Source organism: Coenobita brevimanus, chromosome 101 (assembly GCF_032717465.1).
Source record: "Coenobita brevimanus isolate Jiangsu-jjx chromosome 101, ASM3271746v2, whole genome shotgun sequence".
Classification (NCBI taxonomy): Eukaryota; Metazoa; Arthropoda; class Malacostraca; order Decapoda; family Coenobitidae; genus Coenobita; species Coenobita brevimanus.
Genome location: NC_137054.1, coordinates 69852243 through 69879760, shown reverse-complemented (window position 1 = coordinate 69879760; position 27518 = coordinate 69852243). Strand labels below are relative to the sequence as shown.

The following is a 27518-nucleotide window of genomic DNA, read 5'->3' as shown; positions in this document are numbered from 1 at the left end:
AGGTACAGGGATTAAATGTGGGGGGGAGAAGAGATAGGGAAAGATGATGATGATGATGATGATGATGATGATGATGATGATGAGGAGGAGGAGGAGGAGGAGGAGACAGAAGAAAGAAAATGAAGAGACGAGGCACAGTGTGAGAAGAAGAGACAGGAGAAAAGGAAGCGGAGAGAGAGGAACTAACGAAAGATAAGGAGGAGGGGGAGAAGGAAGAAAAGGTGAAATTTGGGTATCATGAAAGGTAAATGTTAAAAATTAGTAGAGTGCTATGGCCCTACATCCTTTCCACTGCACTTCTTCATGACTAGCCTTATCTTTCAGTGTTAATCTTGTATTGCATCTCAGGTATTCAAAACAGAGAGAAGGCAATTATAGGCCAAGTTTGAGAAAAATAGTAACAGCAACAAACTTGAAGATCATAAGAAGAAGGAACCATAAAGGAAGTCTGTTTCACGACGTTTACCACATCAGTAAGACATGTCCTTTAACCTATGTTCCTTTTTTCTCTAAAAGAATGTATTTAACCTTAGACAGATTTTTCTAACGGGAGGGCTTAGATACACCCTTCAATACCCGCTTCACTACTAGAGTATAAAATCGTCGAATATAATCGTCTGATAAGTCTGATGTAAATAAAAAAGGCCTCCTCTTCCTTAACATCACAAATATCTAACACTGAAAAGTATGAGAAAAAAAGGGATGGTAGTGTCGAATAGAGGGAGATGCATACGCACACTATAAAGAAAATCACACACATAGACAGCTACGAACAACAGTATGAAGCACAATTGCGGTAATAAAACAAATGACGCAACACTGCAGCGAAGAGAAAAAAAAAATTCGAGTGGAGACAGTGAAAGAGGGGAAGATGAATCGAAAAGCCTTTGCCCCCCATCAAAATAAAATAAGCTGCCTTTGGTACACACACACACACACACACACACACACACACACACACACACACACACAAAGAGAACTGTATTGCTGTGTCTGCTGGAGAGAGAGAGAGAGAGAGAGAGAGAGAGAGAGAGAGAATGTGTGTGTGTGTGTGTGTGTGTGTGTGTGTGTGTGTGTGTGTGTGTGTGTGTGTGTGTGTGTGTGTGCGTGCGTGCGTGCGTTTCTCTGACCTTTGGAAAGTCACCGCTTAAATCACAGTATGCAAAAAAAAAAAAAAAAAAAAAAAAAAAAAAAGGTCTGTGTAAGGATATTTTTAGTTCCTTCAGGTATCCCCACTTCCACTCACTGCCCCCTTCTTCCCCCACCCCACTCACTACCCCCTTCTTCCCCCACCCCACTCACTTCACCCACTCACTGCCCCCTTCTTCCCCCACCCCACTCACTTCACCTTTATGCCAACACAGATCACCGCTTCCCTTTTTCTGTCACTTCCACCCCCATCCACCCCCGTCCGCTCCCTGAACACTTATACCATTCTCCATCCACATTTTCCATCTCCACTTTTTCATCATCCACAACCACCTGCTTCCATCACCTCCACTCACCTCTTCCACTTTCATGTAACCCCCATCCACCATCTCCCTCCACCATCACCACGCCACCCCCATCCACCTACTCCTTCCACCCTCACACTACCTCACCCATCTACTCTTTCCACCACCACACCACCCCCACAAACCCACTCCCACCACCACACCACCCCCATCAACCCACTCCCAACACCAAACCATCACCCACACTCTCATCACTTCCACCCCACCCCCATCAATTCCCTCCACCACTACACCACCATCACTCCCTCCCTCCACCACTACACTACTCCCACCCACCCCCACCCACATCCTTCTCCATCCCGTTCAACTCTGCACCATTTCTCCTCTCGCCTCGTCTCTACGTTCCAGGCATCTCGAAATGAACGGATCTTGATTTTCGCGTCCCTTTGTTCAACTTTCTTTGGATGGGACAAGTTTTCCTGGCTCTTAGACTTCGCTTCTTTCCTGTTTGTATTCCAGTCGTACCCACCCACTTGCAACTCCAGCAATACCCACTCTACCCACCCACCCACCTGCAGCACCACTCCCAACCCACCCTCCTGCATCACCCTCACACTCACCCACCTGTATCTACACCAACCCAGGCACCTGTAACCCCACCCCACAATCACCCATCTACATCAACACCCCATCCACGCACCTGCAACCCCACCCCACCCACCCATCTCCTACATTCCCACCCTACCTATCACATACAGTTATCCCCCGCCCACCTCCAACATCCCCCACCCTGCCCATCCACCTGCACTCCCACCCTACCCGCCTGCACCCCTACCCCACCCACCACCCCATCCACCTCTTGCACTCCCACCCCGCCCACATGCTACCCCGCCCACTTGCCCCGCCCACACAGCTACTACGTCCTTTGTACTACGCCGCTACCGAGGAAATGGAAAACATTTCGGGTTGATTTTTCCACGAATGATTTTATTTTACGCATCTTGTTGCTTGATCTAATAGTGCCTTGGTGCCTCTCAGGTCACCAGCCTCTCACTGTCTAGGATTCACCAGCAGGACTTCATTGATAGCGTACTGTTTTGTGACGTCATAGTCATAGCTGAGGATCTCGACTCGCGATTTTTCCTTAGCCACCCCTGACACCAGACGTCGCTGGGGCCCGTTTTCTTTGCTCAAGCCATGGACGGTCTCAGAATTAACCTAACTGACTGGGGAAAATGCCAAGCTGTTTCTTCGGTCCTGGAAAAAAGGAAATAAAGGGAGTAGGATTAAGCGTGAACGTGGTGATAGTGTGACGTCACGGATACGAGCCTCCATCATTTATGGGGCGAGCAGCTGGCGGAGCGCGCAGTCCGAGGAGGGACGACATTGTGTGAGGGACTCTGTCAGCTCTGAGGCCGCGCGCGACAGAAACACATTTATAAATATCCCCCAGTTCCTTCACGTGTTGACAAGTGAACTAACTGAAACAAGTGCGGTTGAAAGCCACGGGCAGTTACGATCCGACCACATCCACTCTCATCACAAGCTGCAAAACTAACATACATAATTACTACTACAACTACTACTATTACTACGGTTAATTACTACCAGAGGTTCTCCACTCGCCACTACAACACACCACGGCCCAGCTTAAGGTAAATGACATGATGTTTTGGCAGGACACCCTCAGGCTATCGTGTGTGCCCCTGCCTCGACTGTCATTCCTGTCATTTCCCTTCAAAATCTCCCAAACTCTCCACGCCTACTGGACGAATGGGACCTAGTTTATTTATTTTTACCGTGTCCTCAGTGTCTGGAGCCAACAGTAATTAGAGTGTTCATTCTGACTGTGTGTTTTCCGTGCCAGAACTTGAAGTGACTTTGAGAACGAGACTTGCGGGGAACGAGGAACATATGTTGTCTCACGGTGATGTGCCACGTCGGTTCTTCACTCCCTCCCCAGCTCCCTCCCTCCCTCCCTCCCTCCGTCGCGCCTCCCACGGTCGGTTTAAATGGACTGGGCCTCCCGGAATCCCCCCTCCCCCCACACACACACCAACCTCACTCACACACACACACACACACACACACACACTCCATCATTTTTATCTCAACACTGCCCGCCGCACAAAATTTCACATTATCTATTCGTTTATGTGACAATTCTCTCCTAGCTAGCACACCTACTCTTACGCAGCACACTAAGTCCTCACATAACATATCTACTGTAAAAGCACACATAGCCGAAGACACATTCTAAACACAAACTCACAGCAGTATATAAATAACCACACACACACACACACACACACACATACTTCCACAATTCTCTACACATACACACTTCCACAACCCCCTCCACACACACACACACATATACACACACACTTCCACAACCCCACATCCAAACCACCACATACTCTAAGACCACATATTCCCAGACCCGCATGCTGGTCGACCACATATGCCTCTGGGGGTCCCTTGTTTTCCCGTTAGTTTACGTGCATAGTAATTATAAGTGGGGCGACTGAGCCTCTGGTTGCAATATTCAAGCCGACCTGCCCTTAGAGAATAGAGGTTTGGCGGGGGCACTGGGGACTGGACGGGGAGAATTTAGGTGTTGGTGCTGGGGAGAGAGAAAGGTGGGGGGGAAAAGTGTTAGTGTAGGGGAGAGAGAATTGTGGGGAGGAAAGATGGGGTGATGGGATACGTGGAAAAAGATGAGTTTCAAGGAAAGAAGATAGCAGGGAAGGAAGTAGAGATCACAAGGGAAGGTTTTGTAGGTCAACCTGAGATGCGGATGAAGGAAAATGTTGGGGAAGAAAGATGAGGAGCTGAGGAAGAAGAAGTGCTGGAAGATGGGGTGCTGGGAAGAAGAAGGTGGGGAAGCAGAACACTGAAGGGGAAAGAGTGAGGGTTTTAATAGTAAGATAAGGGTGTTGGGATGGATGATGCTAGGGAATGAGGAAAACGCTATGTTGGGGAAGGAATTAGGCGGGGTGGAAAGATACGGGTGTTTCTAGAAGCTGCCAGAGGGAAGGAAGACTGTGCATGCCGCTAGCGAGTCATGCACTGCTGTTGCCAATGAACAAAAAACTCATCATTAGCAACCGTGTTTTTTAACTTTATTTTTTTAATCTCCAATCTTACAGTGAGTGGATGTAATTGTTGCTTGCTTAGGTGTGTTTCTGGGGTTTAACTAATGGTAACTATTTCTGGGTGTGGTTGCATTTGGCTGTTATGTAAGAACCCCTCCGTTGTGCGATGACTCGGCACAATGTCGGTGATGTAAGGAAAGGGCCTCGGGGTGTGTTGGGGGAATGTGCATGACGAATACATTAGTTACGGGTCTTTAAATGGCAAAAGGAAATTGGGTGACACGTGCAGATGACTGGTAAACAAACGATAACTCCAAAAAAAAAAAAAAAAAAAAAAGCGAGGGCAGACAATAAAAAAAAAAAACAATGAAATAATAGGGTGTAAAACAATGACAAGGTAAGTGCTGACGAAAATAGGCACTGTTTTCGGAAAATATGAAAAAATGCACCGGTTGAGTTTTTAAAAAGTTGAAAATTATGGACAAAGAGTGAAACAGGGTGGAAGAGAGGCATATAATGTGTGTAATAGAGGGGAAAATTCTGATAAGAGAGGGGGGAAAGGGAGAGTAACGAGGAAGAGTGAAAAAGCACAGAGGAAGGGATGGGTATGAAGGGTGATCTGATACAACCTCCACCTGTTCCCCCCCTCCCTCTCCACCATCATCCCTGCTACCCCACATCCACCTGCTCCACTGCCAGCCCTCTCCTATCCCCCCCTCACCATCCTCCACTAACACCCTCCCACCTGCTTCCCCCAACTCTGCCTCCTCTCCACCTGCTCTCCCCTATACTTTAAAATACTGTCTCCCCTCCATCTCCTCTCCTCTACCCTGTCTAACCTTGTCTCCCCTCCACTCTCTACCACTGCCTCTCTTCGATTTCTCTCCCCTACACTCTCCAACACTGCCCCTCCCTCTCCAGCATTGTCTCCCCTCCTCATACACTCCCCTACACTCTCCAACACATTCTCCCCTCCACCACTACCTTCAACACCACCACTCCTTCGTCTGCCTATCCATTAGCCACACCTGTTCCCCATTCCCCCCCCACTGGCATCCCTCCAGTTGCCCCCACCACCACAACCCCATTAGTTCTCCCCACCATTCACCTCCACACCCATCCCTCTCCCCTCACATATTCCCCATAGTCTCCCATACTCCCCAACACCCCAACACACAGCAGCACCCTTCCTCCCACCTACCACCATCACAGATCCTTGCAACCATAACAATACATACATCTTTACAACCGACCACAGAAAATACCAAGGCCTTACAAGCACTCCCATTACCATACCATTGCCTAAATATATCACCCTAAATACTGTACCATTATCAGTGTCCCCATTCCCACCCTACCATTTTTACCATATTGCAACAGCCATGAAAAATTCTGTGTAATGGTGCCATGGTTCAAACTTAATTTATGCATTATCACCATGGCTACAGGCACCATCATTACCATAATCACCACTACCATCCAACTCACCGCTACCATTGCAGACACCATTGCCATACTGCTACCATAACCATCACTACCACGTTGACCACAACCACACTCATTATTACTAGTCACGACCATCTCAGTCACCACCACCACATACACCACCACACTGCATTCATATCACCACAATAACGACCACTGCACCCACTATTACCACAGTTCTCCCTGCCACAATTACCGCAACCACAGTCTGCCCCAACACGTTCACCAACACCACATCTCCATAATTAGTACACTCAACAGCACCACAAATCACCACAAACAATCAGATCACCACTACACTCACCACAATCACATCACCACTACACTCACCACAAACCATCAGATCACCACTACACTCACCACAAACAATCACATCACTATTTTTTCACCACCACTACCACAAATACCACCATTACCACAACAACCATAAACCACGTCGCTGCTACCACAATACGCCACCAGAACTACCAAGATCACCATGACACCCAGCTACCACCACAACCATCCACCACAACCACAACTACCACCAACACCTCCCACCACAACACCACATCGCTGCTTCTTTACTGGCCATCGGTTTTAGAGATTAAAGAAAATGTTAAATTCCTATCAACATGAGAGAGAGAGAGAGAGAGAGAGAGAGAGATCCTTTGTATGTGTAAGGAGTGTATGTCAGACGGGGGGGGGGAGTGGACGGAAACAAAAGACAGTTGCTACCATATGACTGTGTGTGTGTGTGTGTGTGTGTGTGGATCAGCTAACTGTTCAATCTGACTGTGTGCCGACCGTCTGCTAACCGTGTGACTGACTGACGCGATTTGCACCCCTATGCGGCAGGGACCGAAGGGCGATATGGCTAGTCTTCCGGGTGGATTTGCCCGAGGGAGGAGGTGGGGTGGGGGGAAAGGGGGGGCTGTGGAGTGATGTTGCTGGAGGAGAGAGAGAGGGAGAGAGAGAGAGAGAGAGGGAGAGAGAAACAAGGAAGAGTAGTCCCGAGCAAGTAGGAGCAGAGAGGGAGAGTATTTAAGCCAACCAAACACAGACATAAGCATCCAACGTCCCCTTAAGGCATTTCCCGCATTCCTTTACACACGCACATTCCCAGACTCACACGTACACACACACGCAATTATTCACGCACATACATGCAGTCCAAGGTCACGCACACGTACAAACACAGAAAAACATTGATAGATAGATAGGTAGATAAATGGATACATAAACAGACAGACAGACAGATAGATAGTCCCACGTCACAACACCCACAGTCCTTCACCATTCCTCTCTCTCTCTCTCATTTCCATTTTCATCCCTTTAAATGCCGTTCGATTCTCCCTTTTTTTTTTCACCCCTCTACTCTCGCCCCTTTGTCTCGGTCCTCCTCTCCTCCCCAACCTCCTCTCCTCCCCAACCTCCTCCTCCTCCTCCTCCTCCCCGCCCCCGGCCCCCCACTTCATCCCGTCCCTTCCCCTTCTCCCCAACCTCCTCCTCCCCGCCCCCAGCCCTACACTTCACCCCTCCCTGTTCAACCTGTTCTTCGCTCCTTTCTTGATGTTCGTAAATATTTTCTTTAACTCGTTGTCCTTTTCTTCATCTCAAGAGTCTTTTTTTTCTTACCTTTTTTGTGTCTTAGTAGAATATTTATTTATTTATTTATTTATTTATTATATTTACTGAGTGGGGTATTTTTCGACTTTGATGGTGTATTTAGTAAGTATATTTCAGTTCTTCCTGTTACCGCTCTCTCTCTCTCTCTCTCTCTCTCTCTCTCTCTCTCTCTCTCTCTCTCACGTACAAAGCCCCCTCCCTAAATCCTGAGGGAGGGGGAGGAGAGGAGGAGGGGAGGAGCTCTATAGATCTTCGATACTCCCCTTCAGGGCCTGCGTCAGGAGCCCCCCCCCTCACACACACACACACACACACACACACACACACACACACACGAAAATACATGAATACCCTCATTATAGCGAGTGTTACATTCACACACACACACACACACACACACACACACACACACACACACACACACACACACACACACACACACGAAAATACATGAATACCCTCATTATAGCGTGTTACACACACACACACACACACACACACACACACACACACACACACAGAATTAGTCGAACATTGGCCTCCTTAGCAATAACTGAGATGAAGAGTCCCATTCTTATTAAGCACCTTGAATGAGATGACTATTTTCTTTGCCAGCATTCTTATTGCCTTAAGACGATTTAGTTCACTCTTTGGGATACATTTTTCAGTGATGAGTTCGGTAAATAATCATAGCTCTAAAAATCTCTCCTGAACTGAAAGGAATCACCTGAAGTTGACAAGAATAAATTAAGAAGATAATATTAGACTGAAGAAATCACTCACCGAATCACATGACTTTTTCTTTTATTTCCAAACTTAATATTGGTGTCTCTTACTGAATGGGCTAATGAAGGTAATTTGTAACTTCTCTGCTTCTAAGTAACTCTCCTAAGCTCAGTAAAGATGCTTGGTGGTCATAAGAATAAAATTAAATTGAGGACAGCAGATTTAAGAGGCTGTGAGTTAATAAAGATATATTTTCGTTTCCTTGTTAGGCTGACTTTATCATCTTTACCTCTCTCTCTCTCTCTCTCTCTCTCTCTCTCTCTCTAATCACGACACAATGGGAAGGTGATAATTTCTTTGTTGTGGTTTGTGTCCTTAAAAGGCATTTCCTGGCAATCATTACGCACAGACAAAGAGCAAGGAAAAGAACGGTCGTTTTAATTTTACCCTTGCTTTTCCTGACAGAGAGAGAGAGAGAGAGAGATTTTCCTATTGTGCATTTACTCCTACCTCAAAAAATTCCCTAATCTATCAACTCAGGTGATGATCAAGTGTAGTCAGACTGGACAGCTAATCTGAATAGTAACCAAGGATACTCATTCTTAGCTCATAACTAAAACTCAGAATTTCAAGCAACCACAACTTAGTCTGCAAGTCATGTGAGTGGGCCAGTTCCGTCAGATGAAAATTAACTCCCAAATTAACCAGGTATAATAGTGTGTGAACCTTGGGCGGAACCCTGAGTCTCCCCCCCTCCCAAACTTTACCCTATAGCAGTTCAAGTCATCCTGTTATAGATTTTTTTAAATGAATGAAGAACACCTGTAATTTGGTGTACGGAATGATTATTACTTTACTACCTCAGCCATGGAGGTTATGTTTTACCCCGCGCTGATTGGTTTGTATGTCCGTCTGTCTGTTAGTAGAATTAATTAAAAAGTTATGAACGGATTTTGATGAAATACTGTGGAAGGATGGGCCATGGTCGAAGGAAGAAATGATGAAATTTTGTGGCGGATCCGGATCCTGAGTATCCCGCACAATATCTCCGAAAGTTCCTGATGAATTTCAATGAAATTTTGTGGAAAAGTGGACCATGGACCAGGAAAGAATTGAATAAATTTTCAGGCGGATCCGGATCCTTTTTAATGGCAATGGCATTGGCGGATGTATGGGCTCTCTGAGTGCTTTCAGTTTAATTTGTTTTCCTTTTTCCTGTTCATCTTCTGTAAGGATAATAATAACAGTACTACTACTACTGCAACTACTGCTGCTGCTACTACTACTACTACTACTACTATTAATACTACTGCTACTACTATTAATACTACTGCTAACAGAAATAATAATAATAATAATAATAATAATAATAATAATAATAATAGTCATCTTGTTCACGGAATGCTTCAGGCAAGTATGTCCCCGTCCAAAGCTATAAAAAATCGTCTTGGAGGAGTAAGAATACAGCTAAATGAAGTACTCGGAGTGAAGTGGTTAAACACAGACCCAGAACAAACGAAGAAGGATTATCAGTGTTTTAAATCCACGTCTTCATTTAACAAGGAGAGAGAGAGAGAGAAACACACACTGTCTCAATGCGCGTATCTATAGTATATACGGTTTGTAGTCTCTCTCTCTCTCTCTCTCTCTCTCTCTCTCTCTCTCTCTCTCTCTCTCTCTCCAGAAATACGCCCCACGCTCTCAAAAATATCTCTTAAAAAAAAACATTCAACATCCGATACTTGGAGACACAGATGCCACAACTCTCAAGACTATTTTTTATTTTTATTTATCATTTTTTATCGTCAATTATTCTTTTACATACTTCAGCGTTTATCTGGTACCGGTTTATGCATATCTCTTTTCTTTTTAGTACGGTATATCTTAAAACTAATTTCCATTTTTATGTTTTTACCCTTGCTAGTCTTGTCTTTACTGTTAGAAATTGCTAAGACGATGATGAATGATGATGATGATGATGATGATTATGATTATTATTATTAACATGATGATTATGAATGACGATGATGATGATGATGATGATGATCATTATGATTATTATTATTAACATGACGATTATGAATGACGATGATAATGATGATGATGATTATGAACATGATGGTAATGGTGATGACAATTATGAAGGTGATGATAATAGTAACTGTGGTGGTGGTGGTGGTGGTGAGACTAGAGATCCTGCCAACAGCCTGAGTGTGGCTGTAAAAGATAAGACAAGGATAGGCGCTTAATGGATCAGTTTATACCTCATAGATCCCTCCTTTGATAAATAAATTCGTAAGAGAGAGAGAGAGAGAGAGAGAGAGAACTAATTTTGCAGAAGGAATTAATGGAAACTTTTTATAATCCTTTCCATATAAATATTTTTTGAGGCAGCAAATATAAACCATGTCATCATGCTAAACGGGAACTATTCATCCATTGCATCACCATCTCCATCGTCACTACTACCTTCACCATCACTTTCACCACTTCTACCGCCACCACACACATTGCCACCATCATCACTACCATCACTATCACCATCATCACTTCCACCACTTTCATCACCTTCAGCTCATATACCATCGCTACACCATTATCACCGTCACCATCAACAGCACCACCATCACTCTACCGCATCACCATCATCATCATCACCAGCTCAACTTCCACCACCAACACCACAGTTCCTCGCCACCTACCACCACTCTCAACCACCACCACCACCACCACCACCACTACCACCACCACCACCACCACTATCCCCCTTCCCCCTCAACCTCCCTCACACGACAGTCGCCACGAGAACCCAAACTCGCCACGACAGACGAGAGGCGACAACATAACCCTTTCAGCTCGAGGACGTCTTTACTTTTCATTTTATTACTGTTACCCTTACACGATTTTATTTCGTTTAGGAGAGACGGATTTTGTAATCTGCCTCTCCCCCCTCCCTAGGTGGGAAAAGAAATCCGGATGATGATGATGATGATGATGATGATGATGATAGATGACGACGACGAGGACGATAATGATGATAATGATAATGATGATAATGGGGATGTTTGATGGTGGTGACGATGATTGAAGACGATGATGACAATAATGATGACGAAGGGAGAGGTGCATTGTAGTCAAGTGAATTAGTTTTTTTTTTTTTACCTCTTCACTATGAGAGGCCCTTCCCAAAATAAATACGATAAACTGCTGACAGCCAGAAGGATAATAAAAATAATAATAATAATAATAATAATAATAATAATAATATGGGTTATGAGAGGGTTCGGTAACAACAACCCAAAGGCGACAACTCTGCCATACAATAAATTTTCCCACTCCACCCTCACGGCAGATTCGTGTCACGCCTCATTTCGTGCTCAAGGGGCGTCCCTCAAAGTCACGAACGCACGAACGCAGAGGTCAAAACGCACACGAAGGACATGGTACTTGGGAAAATGTGTGTGTGTGTGTGTGTGTGTGTGTGTGTGTGTGTGTGTGTGTGTGTGTGTGTGTGTGTGTGTGTGTGTGTGTGTGTGTGTGTGTGTGTGTGTTGACCTTTTGGCGGCGAAATATCTGCCTTGCATTTTATTTCTGTTAATGCCACACGGTTTTACATGCTCAAAAGAAACCTCAGAAAACCACTATGCTAAAAACTATCAGAATTATTGTTTTGGCTAAGAATTCAGAACTTGGTTTTTTACTCGAGACTAAGATGGATGATTTTACTGACTCTTAAAAACTCACACCAGCCATGGGGTATACTTAAGACATAAAAAAATGATAAAGGAAAAAAAAGTTGAAGACAGATATAGATGGGAAATGGATAGGCGGAGGAGAAGAGGAAGACTGGGGTGGAAGGAGGGCGTGAATGAACTTATGAGGGAAGGTGATGTGGAGGAAGGTAATGCAGTGCGTTTGTTCTAACCTGACGAAGATACCTAGCCATTTCAGCTCAAGTGATGGCTAAGTTCAATTACACTCTCGATTTAACTCGTATCCCAAAAGATTCATTCCTACCGCATAACTAAGGCTCAAAGATGCAACGACGATTTAGCACTGACGCTGTGGGAGTGACTCAATTCTGTCGCGTGAGCAAAGACGGACTATAGTGAGTTATGATTAAGAGGTCTGGAAGATTCTTTAAGGTATACCCAGGAATAACTACCTATCATGGAACAAACATTTTTCACTCTTCTTGCTACCTTTAGGAGACCAAGCCTAGGAGACTTAGAGCTGGAGAGGACAGATTCAGCCTTCCTTATCCCACTTAGTATGAGAGATATGTTCCCATGCTGAATAAAATCGTCCGGAGATCGCAAGAGTTAATATGCCATCGAAGTGAGGGGGTTAACTTTGGGATTGGGTTACGGATTTACAGATAACTTCACTAATTAATCCCTTCTGTTGGTGTGACTTAATATGCCATCGAAGTGAGGGGGTTAACTCTGGTATTGGGTGTTAAGCACTGGATATACGGATTTACAGATAACGTCACTAATTAATCCCTTCTGTTGGTGTGACGTATTAACTGATTTATTCTTGGTAACCTCCCAGCGATTTTATGCATCTTAAAGGAGACGTCCTGTAGTAAGGTGGTAGGTGAAAGCAATATTTACCGCCCCCCCCCCTCCCGTTTCGAAAAAGTCTCTCTCAAACAGAAAATAGGTCACGGGAAGTACAGAGGATGAAATACAGAACACGGCATCATACTGAAGTGGTTAAACGAAAAACATCAGCTCCCCACTTTCTCTTGGAAGGAACAGTTTTGCGGGCTCATGGCCTTTGGTTCCTTCTTCCTCACATTAAAAAAAAAAAGTGAAAGAAAAACAAATTCAACCAAAAATACAAGTCAACATAAAACAAAAGCAACGAAAAACATCAGCCACGAAAAACATCAGCCAACGAAAAACATCAGCCAACGAAAAACATCAGCAACGAAAAACATCAGCCAACGAAAAACATCAGCAACGAAAAACATCAGCCAACGAAAAACATCAGCCAACGAAAAACATTGGTCAACGAAAAACATCAGCCAACGAAAAACATTAGGCAACGAAAAACATTAGCCAACGAAAAACATTAGTCAACGAAAAACATTAGTCAACGAAAAACATTAGTCAACGAAAAACATTAGTCAACGAAAAACATTAGTCAACGAAAAACATTGGTCAACGAAAAACATTAGTCAACGAAAAACATTAGACAACGAAAAACATTAGTCAACGTAAAACATTAGTCAACGAAAAACATCAGCAATGAAAAACATCAGCCAACGAATGATGTCTGTTAACTCTACCGAAAAAAAAAAATAAACGATGTAATAACGAAAAAGATAATAATTAACCAGTAAATCAATTACGCTCTTTAGCAACGCACGACAAACTGTGAGTGAAGGTGAATGGGCGTGAATTCTCTCTCTCTCTCTCTCTCTCTCTCCCCAGGTACTGAGAATGCGATACAAATAAACTATGACGTTAATAGGTGTAGGTGACATTTCTAGCGCTGTTATGAGAGAGAGAGAGAGAGAGAGAGAGAGGTGACTGAGGCCGGACAAGACTAGTTTAGATAGAGACATCGTGGTGGTGCTTCTCGGCCTTGCTGTGTGGCTTCTCTCTCTCTCTCTCTCTCTCTCTCTCTCTCTCTCTCTCTCACACACACACACACACACGTTTATATCCCGAGCACACTCTTGCATAGTCTCTTTCACTTGCTATCTTCATTTCTCATTCATCGTTCACTCGCTCTATACTCCCCCCCACACGCTCCTCCTCTCCCTTTCACCCCTCTCCTCCTCTCACTTCCGCGTACATTTTCTCAACTTCATTATATTCCTCTCTTTCACCCTGTTTTATGAGTTTCAGATTTCCCATTTTAGCATTTCATACCTCAGTCTTACACAATTCCTCGCTCGTCTCCTTTTAACAATTCTACTCCTTAAATCAATTTCTCTCTCTTGAACCTCCCATCTCATCTGAAAACATAACAATCTTTCTCATCTTTCTCTGTTATCAAATCACTTACCTTCTGTCTTTATTACGCAACTTATCTCCTAACATTAGTCTTCTTTTTGTTTTATCGTCCTCGTCTTTTCCTTTCTCTTTGCGTAACAAACCCTTCTTCTTTTCTATACCATTTGCTAGTGTCTTCATCCTGTCCTTCTCGTTGTGAATGATGATCATGATTGATGATGACGGTGGGCGTGATGATGATGATGATGACTGTGATGATGATGATGATGATGAACAGCACTTCTTAAAACGCCATAATTTTCTCCTGCGGGGTGAGCTATTCAACCTTTTCAGCCCGAGGACGCCTTATATATATTTTTATTTTATCCACACGATTTTGTTTATTTCAGGAGAGATTTTCCAAACGGGGGGGGGGTCAAAGTATAAAATTACACAAGCACAGAGAGTATTGTCTCCTACGATAAAAAATATTGGTTGTGACGATACCTGAATACGTCTCAAAACACACACACACACACACACACACACACACACACACACACACAGGAAAATAAACACAGTAAGAGGGGTATAATGGAATCTGTAAAAGGTGAGGGATAATGTTGGCTTTACCTGGTTCTCTTTACCGTCCAAGTTAGGCCTCTTTAAGGACTCAGATTTGTCAAGGCAGATGGACAGGTGGGTGTGACTTGAACATTCCTACCTACATTACTCCTCCCTCCTAGACACACACACACACACACACACACACACACACACACACACACACACACACACACACACACACACACACACACACACACACACACACACACACACACACACACACACCATCCCTACCTCTTAACCTAACCCCTTCCTCTCTCAAACACCTCTGCCATACCTCACACCTCGCCACCTCTCATCATCTGTCCTGTTACCTCATTTCCCCCTCTACCCACCATCGCACCTCTAATAGCAGCCTCCATCATTTCCCACTTTATCCCTGCCCTATCATTTCCATCTAGGGAGTCGCATTTTCACCTTACCGGCAACACCCATCCCATTCCGTAACTCGTCCCTATCCCACCAGTCCCTCTCTAGTCACGCCTCTCTCCTCCATCCTCTCCTGTCCCTCTCATTCCCTTCTTTCTCACTTCTATCCTTCCGATTTCCCTCTTTCTCACGTCTATCTTTCTGCTTTCCCTCTTTCTCACTTCAATCCTTCTGATTCCTCTCTCTCTCATATCTATCTACCTGATTCCCCTCACTCTCACTTGTCCCTCTGATTCCCCTCTCTCTCACTTCTATCCTTCTCATTTCCCTCTTTCTCACTTCTATCCACCTGATTCCCCTCTTTCTCACTTCTATCGCTAGCTCTCTTTCCCCATTTTCACTGGTCACTGTCCCCTCTTTGACCTCATTTCACTCACCCTTGTATAAAAAAAAAAAGAGTAACTTCTCTTTAGTGACACAAAAACAGGTCAAACATCGATAAAGTGCTCCTGTAAAATGTGTTCTCCTGATACTTGTCTTTTTAACCTTGCTTATTTTACTCTTTCACTTCCTCTATTCATCTTTTTCACTTTCTTTACCTTTCCATGTCTCCATATTCTCTCCCTTTCCCTCTCTTCATCTCTCCACCAGTTCCACTTTCCTCCTTTCATCCACTCTCAGTCATATCCATTTCCTTCCTATTATTTTCTCCAGTTCCTCCCCTCTTCATCTCGTCTCTGTTTCTACGCAGTCACCCCTCTGTTTCTCTTCTCTATTCCCCCCTGTAGCTTTTGTTAGCCCTTCGTTTTCTCCTTGTCCTCCTTTCTATGTCCTCTTTCTGTGATTCATATTTTTTTCCTTTCGTCTCCCTTTTTCCTAGATTCTCTCTGTTCTCAGCCATTCCTATGCTCTCTCTCTCTCTCTCTCTCTCTCTCTCTCTCTCTCTCTCTCTCTCTCTCTTGTCCTTTGTATCCCCCTCCCTCATTATCAGTCGTTTCATGTTTTTTTTTTCCTACACCTGTCCCTCCTTGCACTTCCTCATTGTGTGTGTGTGTGTGTGTGTGTGTGTGTGTGTGTGTGTGTGTGTGTGTGTGTGTGTGTGTGTGTGTGTGTGTTGTCCTGTTTTTCCTTTCCACATAGTGCCTATGCACATTTCCATCTCAACCCCTTCCTTCCCTCTTATTAACACACACACACACACACACACACACACACACACACACACACACACACACACACACACACACACAAAAATTTTCTCCCCCAATCTCCCCCCCCCTCTCTCTCTCTCTCTCTCTCTCTCTCATACTGGGTAGTGGGGCGTCAACGAGGAACGCCCCCGCCCACCATACACCCGGGGGTATTGTATTACGCGGTGCCTCCCTCCGTGTGTCGCTGGGCGGGTGGGTGGAGTACGACGGGTCACTTCCCATGTATGTGCCGGGGTGGTCAGTTCTGGGGAGAGAGAGAGAGAGAGAGAGAATGTGTGTGTGTGTGTGTGTGTGTGTGTGTGTGTGTGTGTGTGTGTGTGTGTGTGTGTGTGTGTGTGTTCATGATTCCATATACTAACACAAAGCATGACAGGCCTTCATTACACAGTATTTACCATGGTCATTACCATCTCTCCTTTATTTCGCTCTCCCTTCCATACATTAAGAGACACAATATTAAATAAATGAATAAAGGATGACGAAAGAAATAAGACGAAAATATATATAAATCTCTTCAACTTTTTGGCTTCCGTAAGCAATTTATTTTCCAATCTTAGTTTCAATTTTTGGAAAGAGCGATTAGAAACGGTATACATTTTCTTAACCCCTTCACTACGAGACCAAAGTTTGAGAAGATCGCCTTGAGAAGAATAACATAGAATAAGACGCCTTTGTAGGGGGTCAAGATTGCCCTAAATTGCATACTTACTTATCTATATTCTTCTAAGAAGTGGTCAGGAAATCTAGCATATATTTTAAGTCCCGCGGTTAAGGTGGGGGAGGATATGAACAGATAAATTTTTTCACCTGTCCTCCAAAAGATATAATAGTTATCCTTGACGATGGCTAATAGGGTAGGGAGGGTAAGGTAATTGGGTGTGGGTAAGGTAGGGAAGGGTGGAGTGCTAGGGCGTTGTAGAGGGTCGAAGAAGAGGGAGGGGTGCAGTTAAAAGGGAGATAAGCAGATAGGTAGGTAGGCAGGTAGATTAATGGATGGATGAGTAGACAGAGGAGACAGGTAGATAGGGGGAGAGGCACGTAGATAGACGGATGGATGAACAGATAGAAAGGACAGAGGAAGATAAGTAAATAGGTAGGTAAACGGAAGGATGGATGAAGATGTAGAAAGAATAGAGAGGCACGTATGTAGGTAGGTAGGTAGGTATGTAGGTAGGTAGGCAAGTGCGTAGGTAGGTAGGCAAGCAGGTAGATTGGTGGATGGATAAGTAAGTTGAGGAGACAGGAAGATAGGTAGGTACAGTAGGCAGGTAGATGGATTGATGGATGAACAGAAAGAAGAAAGGAGACGGGAAGATGGGTAGGCTGGCTGGTAAGTGGATGGATGGATGGATGGATGGATGGGTGAACAAACAGAACAGATATTGCATGTTAGCTAGGAAAGTAGATGCATGTATGGAAAAATAGATTGATAGACAGATAGACAGACAGACAGACAGCTTGACAGATAGATTAATGGATGGTTAGGTAGAAGGATGGATGGATGGATGGATGAATAAACAACAGGGAAGGCAGAAAGGCAAGCACGTAGACAGACAGGAGGAGAACTAGTACAGGAAGCCAAAAAATAATGAACCATATGAGAGTTCAGTTCAGAGGTTCAATGGACTAAAAAATATAAGGGAAGGATTTGGTCGAGGTGAAGAAGTTTGTGTAGACGCTGGGTTTGGTGTAAGTTAGGGGACTGATATTTCGGTGGAAGCTAACTGTAAGCGTAGGATCTGGTGTAAGGAGAGCATCAGGTAATAAGGATGGGATGGCATTAAAGAGGATCTGATGCCAATGAAGAAGCCTAAGAGAGAACCTGATTAGAAATTACAATCCAATATTAAGTATCTAGCATAAAGGAAGGAATGATATTTATCTCCTTCAACTCGAGGACGTATTTTGCACCATAAACTCGCTATCTAGAGATGATTTCGTTCAGCAAAGGATTGATTTATTTTCATTTGGGGTGGGGTTAAAATAAACAGCCTTCAAAGGCCAAATATGAGAGTATCCTAAAGTAAACAGAAGCACGTGGAGGCAACAAAAATAAACTAATTAAAAACGTAACAGGAACAAAGAGAGTTCAAAGGACCTAATGTATAGGAAGGATATGGTATCAGTTAAAGATGTGGTATTAGTGCAGGATCTGGTATTGGGAGAGCATCAAGTATAAGGGAGGAGAACGAGCTGGTTTTAGAATAGGATCTGGTATTTGGGGAGAATCAGGTTTAAGGGAAGGGACGGTATATACGCAAGTTTGACTAAGTGTATGATCTGGTATTAGTACAGGCTTTGGTATTAGATTGTAAAGTATAAGGGAAAGGAGGGTATTTAAGCGGTTTTATGCACTTGTAGGATCTGGTATTAGGGAAAGATCAGGTGTAGGGGAAGTATGAGGTATAAGGGAGATGCTGGTTGTAAAGAGCAGGTGTGGCGGCACGTGAACGGGAAGGGGTGAGGGGTGACACACGTATGGACAGGTGTTTACAGTTTTACCGTGCGCCTGCATAATGAAGGACGTGTGTGTGTGTGTGTGTGTGTGTGTGTGTGTGTGTGTGTGTGTGTGTGTGTGTGTGTGTGTGTGTGTGTGTGTGTGTGTGTGTGTGTGTGTGTGTGTGTGTGTGTGTGTGTGTGTGTGTGTGTGTGTGAGAGAGAGAGAGAGAGAGAGAGAGAGAGAGAGACTTTCACTACAATAACATCTTTTAATTATATCTTTAGTATCTCCAGGTGAGTTTATTCAGCTTACGATAAAATTTTCCAAGTAAAAAAAATAAACCCCATTTTCCCTTTCCTTACAAGACGTTTCAAGCTTAAGAAAATCGTCTAAAGGTAGCAAGAAGAAAAATCCAAATGTATAAAACAGAAATTATTATATATTTTTGTGAGGGTTGAGTGAGAGTAAAGAAAAAGCGAGACGTGGAAGATGTTCTATTGGGCAGGTGCAACAGCAGGTGATAAAAATTGTGTGTGTGTGTGTGTGTGTGTGTGTGTGTGTGTGTGTGTGTGTGTGTGTGTGTGTGTGTGTGAAATCTGTTAGTATATCGGTACAGCAAAACTACATACACGAATATTACAAAAGCAAAAGACTTGTTTGTTACGTTAGTGGTGAAATAAAAGGTATCACTAGCAAAAGGTGTGAGACAATGTTGCACCTGAGTGTCAATTAAGTGTGGTGTAAGTGTGTACTGGTGGTGATGGTGCAAGATTATAGTGCCATAGGGAAGGGCGGAAGGGTAAGCCACAACAACGAATTATGTGTGTGTTTGTGTGTGTGTGTGTGTGTGTGTGTGTGTGTGTGTGTGTGTGTGTGTGTGTGTGTGTGTGTGTGTGTGTGTGTGTGTGTGTGTGTATAGGTTAATGACTCTTCTTGAATGTGTGTATAAGTGTTTGTATGCTTCCCTGTGCGTGCGTGCGTGTGTGTTTGTTTTTTGTTTGTGTGTGCGTTTTTTTAGTGCGTGTGCGTACATGTATAACTATGTGTCTGTCTGGATAATTCTGATGACGTTTGTGTATGTGTGCATGTTTCAAGGTACGTAGGTATGTATATTTCCTTCTGCTTGTGTGTGTGTGTGTGTGTGTGTGTGTGTGTGTGTGTGTGTGTGTGTGTGTGTGTGTGTGTGTGTGTGTGTGTGTGTGTGTGTGTGTGTGTGTGTGTGTGTGTGTGTGTGTGTGTGTGTGTGTGTGTGTGTGTGACAGAATGAAGCAGACGACGTGAGGTGGCCTGAAAACTAGTCTATTGTCGCTCTTGGTCGTGACGTAACTGAGGCATTTGAGTTGGAAATTGTGAGTTGTTGTTGTTGGCGCTCGTGTCTGGGGGGTGGGGATGAGGGTGAAGAGGAGTTATTGGTGAGGGTGAGGGTGGGTGGGGGTTATAGGTGAGGGTAAGGGTGGGTGGAGGTGGGGTAAGGATGTGGATGAGTTATGTGTGAAGGTGGGGGTGGATGTTGTAAACAGGGTGGCATAAGGACGTGGGTTAGTGTGAGGGTAGGAGTGTGCGGATGTGGGTGTGGGTAGGGGTGGGGGTGAAGGTGAGGGTGGGGTAAGGATAAGGGTTAGGGTGAGGATGAGGGGCGGTGAGTGAGGGTTGGGAAGCCGGGAAGGGGGAGGTAGGTGGAGGTTGAGATGGCAAGGAAGTCAGAGTCAGGGTGTAGATGAGGGTGGATGGTAAGAGTGAGGTTGAAGATGGGGGTTGTGAGAAGGGAGAAAGGGGTTGTGTGTGTAAATGAGGAACGGGGTTGTGGGTAAAAGGATGGGTTATAGGATGGTAATATACTGAAGGATGTGAATGAGGTTGGGTGTTGCGACAAGTAAAGGTGTTGGAAATAAGAATGAAGAGTTGACTGTCAGAAAGAGCCGCTAGCACACACACTCAGTAATTCAACACACACACACACACACACACACACACACACACACACACACACACAATCTGCATAATTTTCTGGCCGTCCTTCGCAAGTGTATTAGCGATAGAATGCATATTTCCGAGATTAAACATATCCACCGAATTTCTGAGCAAAAATGTAAAAAATATAAAAGTTTTCTGAATTACTAATCAATTTATTCCTCTTTTCATCTCTGGAATTATCGACCTTACAAAATTTACCCATGACTACGAATGACTGTGGTGAAAATGTACTTCTTTTTCAACATTTTCCTTTTCTTATCCTATGTTGATGTTTTTTTTATTTTACAGATTGTCGGAGTGTTTTTTGGACATTAAATTGACCTAATCTAACCCAACCTAAAAAAAAAAATGATAAGGTACCCATACCGCACTACTTGGCCAGGTGCATAAACACTACCTGAATCCCCAATTAATACTTTTCATCCGCTTTATAATTTATCGCATCCGGGGAGTGATAATCCACTTTTTTCTGAAGATATTTTTCCCATCACGACATCAAATCACCTGACACGCCAATAAATAAATAAATAAATAAATAAATAAAGGAAAAACAGAGCAAAAAAATAGTTTAAAAATAAAGTTAAACGTGGAAAAAAGGGAAACCAAAAAACAGATATCCCCCAAGGTTTCCCCTACAGTAAATAAAACATTCTGGGGTTGCCAAGGAAGACGCCATCGTACTGAAGGGGTTACTGGGGGTTCTCTTGAAACTCCTACATCACGATTTTTTTTCCAAGCTGAAGAAAATCGTCTGAAGGAGCAAAAACAAAATACAAACTATTTTACCCTCCAGAAAAGGCTCGTGTTTTTTTTTTGTTTTTTTCCCCTGTCCACTTAGCCACTTCACTCCGAGGACATGTTTTATATGATATTATAGCTACCAACAGACGATTTTATTCAGCATGAAGGAAATATAGGACGGTATTGTCGTCTCTCCCTAACACCTTTTCTTAAGCGATTTATTTTGCTTATTACACCTTATTGGCCTATTCTGTGTTATACAAGTCCTTCCAATATCGCCATACTCTGCAAAAATAATGTACAAAAGGATATTAACCAGCCATATCCAAGAATAAATCACTAAAGAAGAGGTGTTAGGTGTACCTCCTTACTCTTTCACTACTAGAGGTCTGTCCGAAGTTGAAGGAAAGCGTCCGGTTGAAAAAAGAATGAAATGTATAATAAGTTGACGGATTCAAGAGGTCAAGAAAGATTTCGTAAACCGAATGTGTGTGGTCTCGATAAATAAACAGATAGATAGATAGACAGATAGACTGACAGATGGACAGATAGATAGATAGATGAAGAGACAGATAAAGGACGCTTGTGAAGGAATTAACAAAGCGCCAAGGACGAGGAAAGGTGAAGATACGGAATATTGATAAAAGAGGTAAAACAGGAAGGCTGGCAGGTAACAAAGGTAGGGTAAGGTAGCGGACTTCGAGGTTATGCAACACGCCTCCTCCCTCTCTCTCTCTCTCTCTCTCTCTCTCTCTCTCTCTCTCTCTCTCTCTCTCTCTCTCTCTCTCTCTCTCTCTCTCTCTCTCTCTCTCTCTCTCTCTCTCTCTCTCTCAAAACCCTATCCTGCTCTTCCCTATCCTCATCTCCCTTTACCAGTCTTCATGTCTTTTTTAAACCATACATGTCTAACAAAGTCTATCCCTTGTCTCGTCTCCCTCTTCTCTTAATCTCCCTACCTTCCCTTTTTTCCTCTTCTTATCTCCTTACCCTTCGTTCCATTCCCTGTCCTTATCTCCTTTATCAGTCTTACCTTATCGTGCCTTCTTCTTTATACCTTACGATACCTTACTAACTCTCTTCTCTATCTCCACTTACTTTACTCTTTCCTTTATTGGTTTCTCTGCAGTCTCTCTTGCCTTCGTTATTCTTTGTTTTATTTGTCTTACTGTGACATTTTCTTAATCTCTCTTGACACAACCAGACACTATCAAACTTTCTCCTTCCTGTCTGTCTCCCCTTTTTTCCCCTCTGCCCTGCTAATTTCCCTGCTTAGCTTCTCTTTATCCTCCCCTGTCACCCCACCCTCCTCGTCTAACTTACTACCTTCACCACGTCACTTCCTCTCTCAGCCTCACTCTACCCTTGCATTTCTTTTCCCTGTCCCACTACATTTCGGTCTTGTTACCCTCTCCTCATTGTGTTTTTAGTCTTCTGTCATATTCCGTCACCTCTTTCACTCCGTCCCTCCCTTTTCCTTCTTTCCACCCTGCTTTATGAACAAATATACTTTCCTTCCATGTCTTTGTTCCTTTTATCTGTTTAATCTTCCCTTTCCCATTTTCATTTCCAGTTCCTACCTACCAATTTCAGTTCCCCTTCCCTTCCGGCTCCACTTTATTTACTTTTCCCTTTCTGCACCCCTTTTAATTTTTCCCCCTACTCATTCACTCGTTTCCTTGTCACCTCTCTCCTTTTTCGTTCTTTCCCGCCACTTCTCTTTCTCCGTTTCCCTTGTTTATTTTCCTATTCTTTTGGTAGTCTTACGCTATCCCTCTCCTGTCCGGCTACCCAATTCCTGTATTATTTTTCCTTCTCTCCGTCTCCCCCTCCTCCATTCTTGTCTCAAACTGATACGTCGTTCCTTTCCCTTTCTCCCCCACCTCGTCGTCCTTACCCTCCTCATTCACTAGTTAGCCTCTACCTTCCCCTCACATCCCTCCTCTTACCTGTCCCCTATCCTTCATCATTTACCTTCCCATCACATCCCTCCTCTTACCTGTCCCTTACCCTTTATCACCTCTCCTCCACCTTTTTCCCTTGTACTGCATCCCCTTTAGCTCGTATCCTCTGTCATTCCCTGCCTGCTGAGCCTATTTTTGAGTCTTCCCACACTCCCCACTCCACCAGTCTCGCCTTCCCTCTCCACATCTCTCAAGCTCCTCCACTATAATAGCCTTTCCTCGCCACTCCACGGCATCCCACATCCATCTCCACCTCCCACACCCCACTCCAACAGCCTCCTCTTACTCCACATCCATCCCCATCTCCCACACGCCACTCTAGCCCTCTACCCACCGATATCCCCACAATTTCCTTCCTCAGCCAGCGCCCTCCCAAGCTTCAGTCCTGAAATTCCCCCACTCATCCCCATCTCCATACTTCAGCAGACTCTTCCCACTCAGCATTCCTTTCTCATCTCCCACTCGTCTCCCTCTCTCACTCGCCTGACATCCACCAGCTCTCCACTTCCTTAGACTTTCCCCTCAGCTGTTCTCCTCAAATTCTATCAGTCCCTTCCACCCACTCGACACTTCTGTACGTCCCACATCCTCTTTCCCCTACGCCACCCTGTCAACCTCCCCTCCCACTCTACATTTCCACGCCTCCCACATTCATTTTCCTCCCCCCACTCTGGCAGCCTCTCTCTCTCTCTCTCCACGCCACAGTTCCAAGGCTGCCCCATTCATCACCTCCTCTCCATCAACACTCATCCCCACTCGACGGGAACACCAGTAAAATCTAACACGAAAACATGGCTCGTGCATATCATTGTAAAGGACGTTGTTTTGTCTTTCCCAGCTTTACAGTAGAGATCAGAGGCCGTCGAAATGATGGAGGGTCAGTAAAGAATATATGGAAAAGCAGGAGATGTAGAATGAAGCCTACTATGGAAGCGAGATGGGGGAAAGGAAATGAGAAATGGGGAAAGATGAAGAAAATGCTCAACACCAACGGGAAATCTGAGGAAAATAGCCAGTTTTTGTTTGAAGAGGGAAAGTGCGTGTGTAATTATATTTTTCCCAACAATCTCAATGCGAGTACCGAGAATTTCGACTTCCTTCAAGAAAACTATCGCTAAAAAAAAAAAAAAAAAAAAAAAGTTCGGTCTTCTATCAAAAGAAAGAAAATAATAGCAAGGGATACACACACAAAATGATGGACGGGAGAGAAAATGAGAGATTTACCATTGGGGAGAGAGAGAGAGAGAGAGAGTGCAATGACTTAATATGACGTGTTTCTTGTATCCTGAAACAGGTTAGACTGGAGTGTTACCGCCAATCCTTGTCTTTTCTCTCTCTCTTTCTCTCTCTCTCTCTCTCGCCTTCCTTCCTTCCTTCCTTTCCCCTTGGCTTTTCTCTCCTTCTCTGCCTCCTCCTCTCCCTCTACTCCTCTCATACCTCCCTCCTTTTCTCCTTACCTAATTTTCTGTCCTTCCTCCCTTCCTCTTCTTTCTTTCCTTCTTCCCTTTTTTCCTTACTTCCTTCCGCCTCTTCCCTTCTTTCTCCTTCTCTGTTCTTTCCTTCCTTCCTTCCTTCACTCCCCCCTCTCCTCCCTACTTTCTTTTCCCTTTACTTTCTTATATCTCTTTCTTCCCGTCCTCTTGCCTCATCTCTCATTTGCCTCTGTTTCCTGTCCTCCCTTATTCTTCTCTTCTTACTTCCTTCTTTCTCTTGTATTCCTAACTCTTTTTCTATTTCTTCCTTCCAAGCCTCCTGTTCCTCTTCTCTTTTCCATATATTTCTTTCCCCTCTTCCTCTTCCTTATTCTCAATGTCCTTGTTCGTTTTCCCTTGATCCTTGCTTTCATTTCTTCTACTCTCCTTTTTTTTCCATTCCCCTTCACATCTTTCCTTACGATTCATTTTCTTTTTCTTTTAATCTCCTCTTTCATCTTTTCGCCTTCCATTTTTCACTCTCTTTCTTAGGCTTTTTTTAACCTTACTATATAGACATTTTCCTCTTTTCCTGTTTGCTAGTTTCTCTCTCTTCGCTTTGGATATCAAGTTAGTGGATATTTTCTTGGCTGCCTATTATATTCTAGCTATCGCATTTTTGTCTTATATTCTACGATTTACTGTCTTCCGTTCCCTCCAATTCACCTCGATGTTTTTAAAAGTTTAATGTTGTTTATGTCTCTTCTTGCACTTCCTTACAATTTTCTAGTCCTCTTCTTTCCTCTGCAGTCTTTCTAAAACCTCGTCTCACAAAATTCTCTCTCTCTCTCTCTCTCTCTGTCTCTCTCAGTCTTTCTCATACCTCCTCTCGCACTCACTTCCTTCTCATTATCTTCACTGGTTATCTTTTCACACTTCCTCCCTCTCACTTTCACCTCTCCTACCATAACACCCTTCCCAGTACTCTATCTTCTCCCTGCCTCCCCCCTGCCTATACTGCCTCCCTGCCTACCCTTTTGCGTCAATCCCTGCCTCACCTCTTACGTTACCCGCTGGCTCTCTCTTACCTGGCTTCCCTGCCTAACCCCCTCTGCCTACCCTTACCTACTGCCTCCCCTCTTTACCTACCTAACCCATCACTGCCTATTTTTCTTTGCTCCTTTCTTCTCCATAGTCTGTGTCTTTCTCTTCCTTCCTTCCTTCCTTCTTTAGCCCCATTCAGTATCATTTTCTTTGCCTCTTCTCATCTTCATCTCTCTCTCTCTCTCTCTCTCTCTCTCTCTGTGAGTGAGTGTGTGTGTGTGTGTGTGTGTGTGTGTGTGTGTGTGTGTGTGTGTGTGTGTGTGTGTGTGTGTGTGTGTGTGTGTGTGTGAGAGAGAGAGAGAGAGAGAGAGAGAGAGAGAGAGAGAGGAACCCCATGCCTATCCCCAAGGTTACCCTGTGGTGAAGGGGACAGAAGTGGCTCTCAGATTGGATGCATGATTGGCAGAGAGAGAGAGAGAGAGAGAGAGAGAGAGAAGCCCCACAAATAAGGGAAACAGGAGCAAAAGGGGGATGTGGGGAGGTGGGGGGGATGCCACAAGACTTCAACTCTCCCCCCTCATACCTCCCTCCCACCCACCCCTCCAAGTCTCCTACTCTTCCCTCCCTTCAACCACTCTCCCTCCTTCCCTCCAACCAGTCTTCTTCCTTCCCTCCAGCAAGTCTTTACCTCACCTTGCTCACGCCAAACAGTAAACACCTGAGAAGCGACAACACAGAAGCACGGAGTGTGTAAAAGACGTAATGCATCTTAGCAACACACACACACAAACACACACACACACACACCCCACACACACACAGATGCAGGACAAGATACAGTCTGCTTGAGAGCCACCTGTGCGGTGCTGTGGTGTGCTCAGTGACAGCGGGTATCCTGTGAGAGAGGATGGCTGGCGGGGAGGGGGTAGGGGGGAGCTCTGTACACCTGGCAGGGAAGGTTACACAGGTTAATATGTGTTTTATTCAGCAACTACACCTACACCACAGTAACAGTTATAGATACAAACACTTTACATGCGCACATACATCATCATTAGCAGCAGTGTAATTGTTATCGTCATCATCATCATCATCATCATCATCATCATCATCATCATCATCATCATCATCATCACCACCACCACCACCATTACCGTAGCTCGGGAAAGAACAATTAGGCTATATTTGTATGATGATATGATGAACACTACACTCTGTTCACTTTACTTTGGCCTAAAATCGCTATCCCTTCATCGTGAATGCAGAGTTATAACAACAGATTAACACCAAAATATGATGATAGTCACGAAGAAGTGCTACGGAAAGTATGTAGAAGTCACAGCAGTCTTTTTCTACCACTGAGCTACGAGGATTAAGCCAAGGGACGAAAACCTAGGCCAAGTGAACGTGAAGGAACTAT

The 27518-nt window shown here is 44.2% G+C and overlaps 1 protein-coding gene across 1 annotated transcript in view; it reads left to right on the top strand.

The window, feature by feature from the left end:
- The first annotated feature begins 2860 nt into the window (after window positions 1-2860).
- The window catches only part of LOC145415092 (protein Tob1-like), a 214891-nt gene continuing 190233 nt past the window's right edge, over window positions 2861-27518 (top strand). The window contains exon 1 of the mRNA XM_080284506.1: window positions 2861-3109. The gene's annotated coding sequence lies outside the window, so the exon portion shown is untranslated. The remainder of the gene's footprint in view (window positions 3110-27518) is intronic.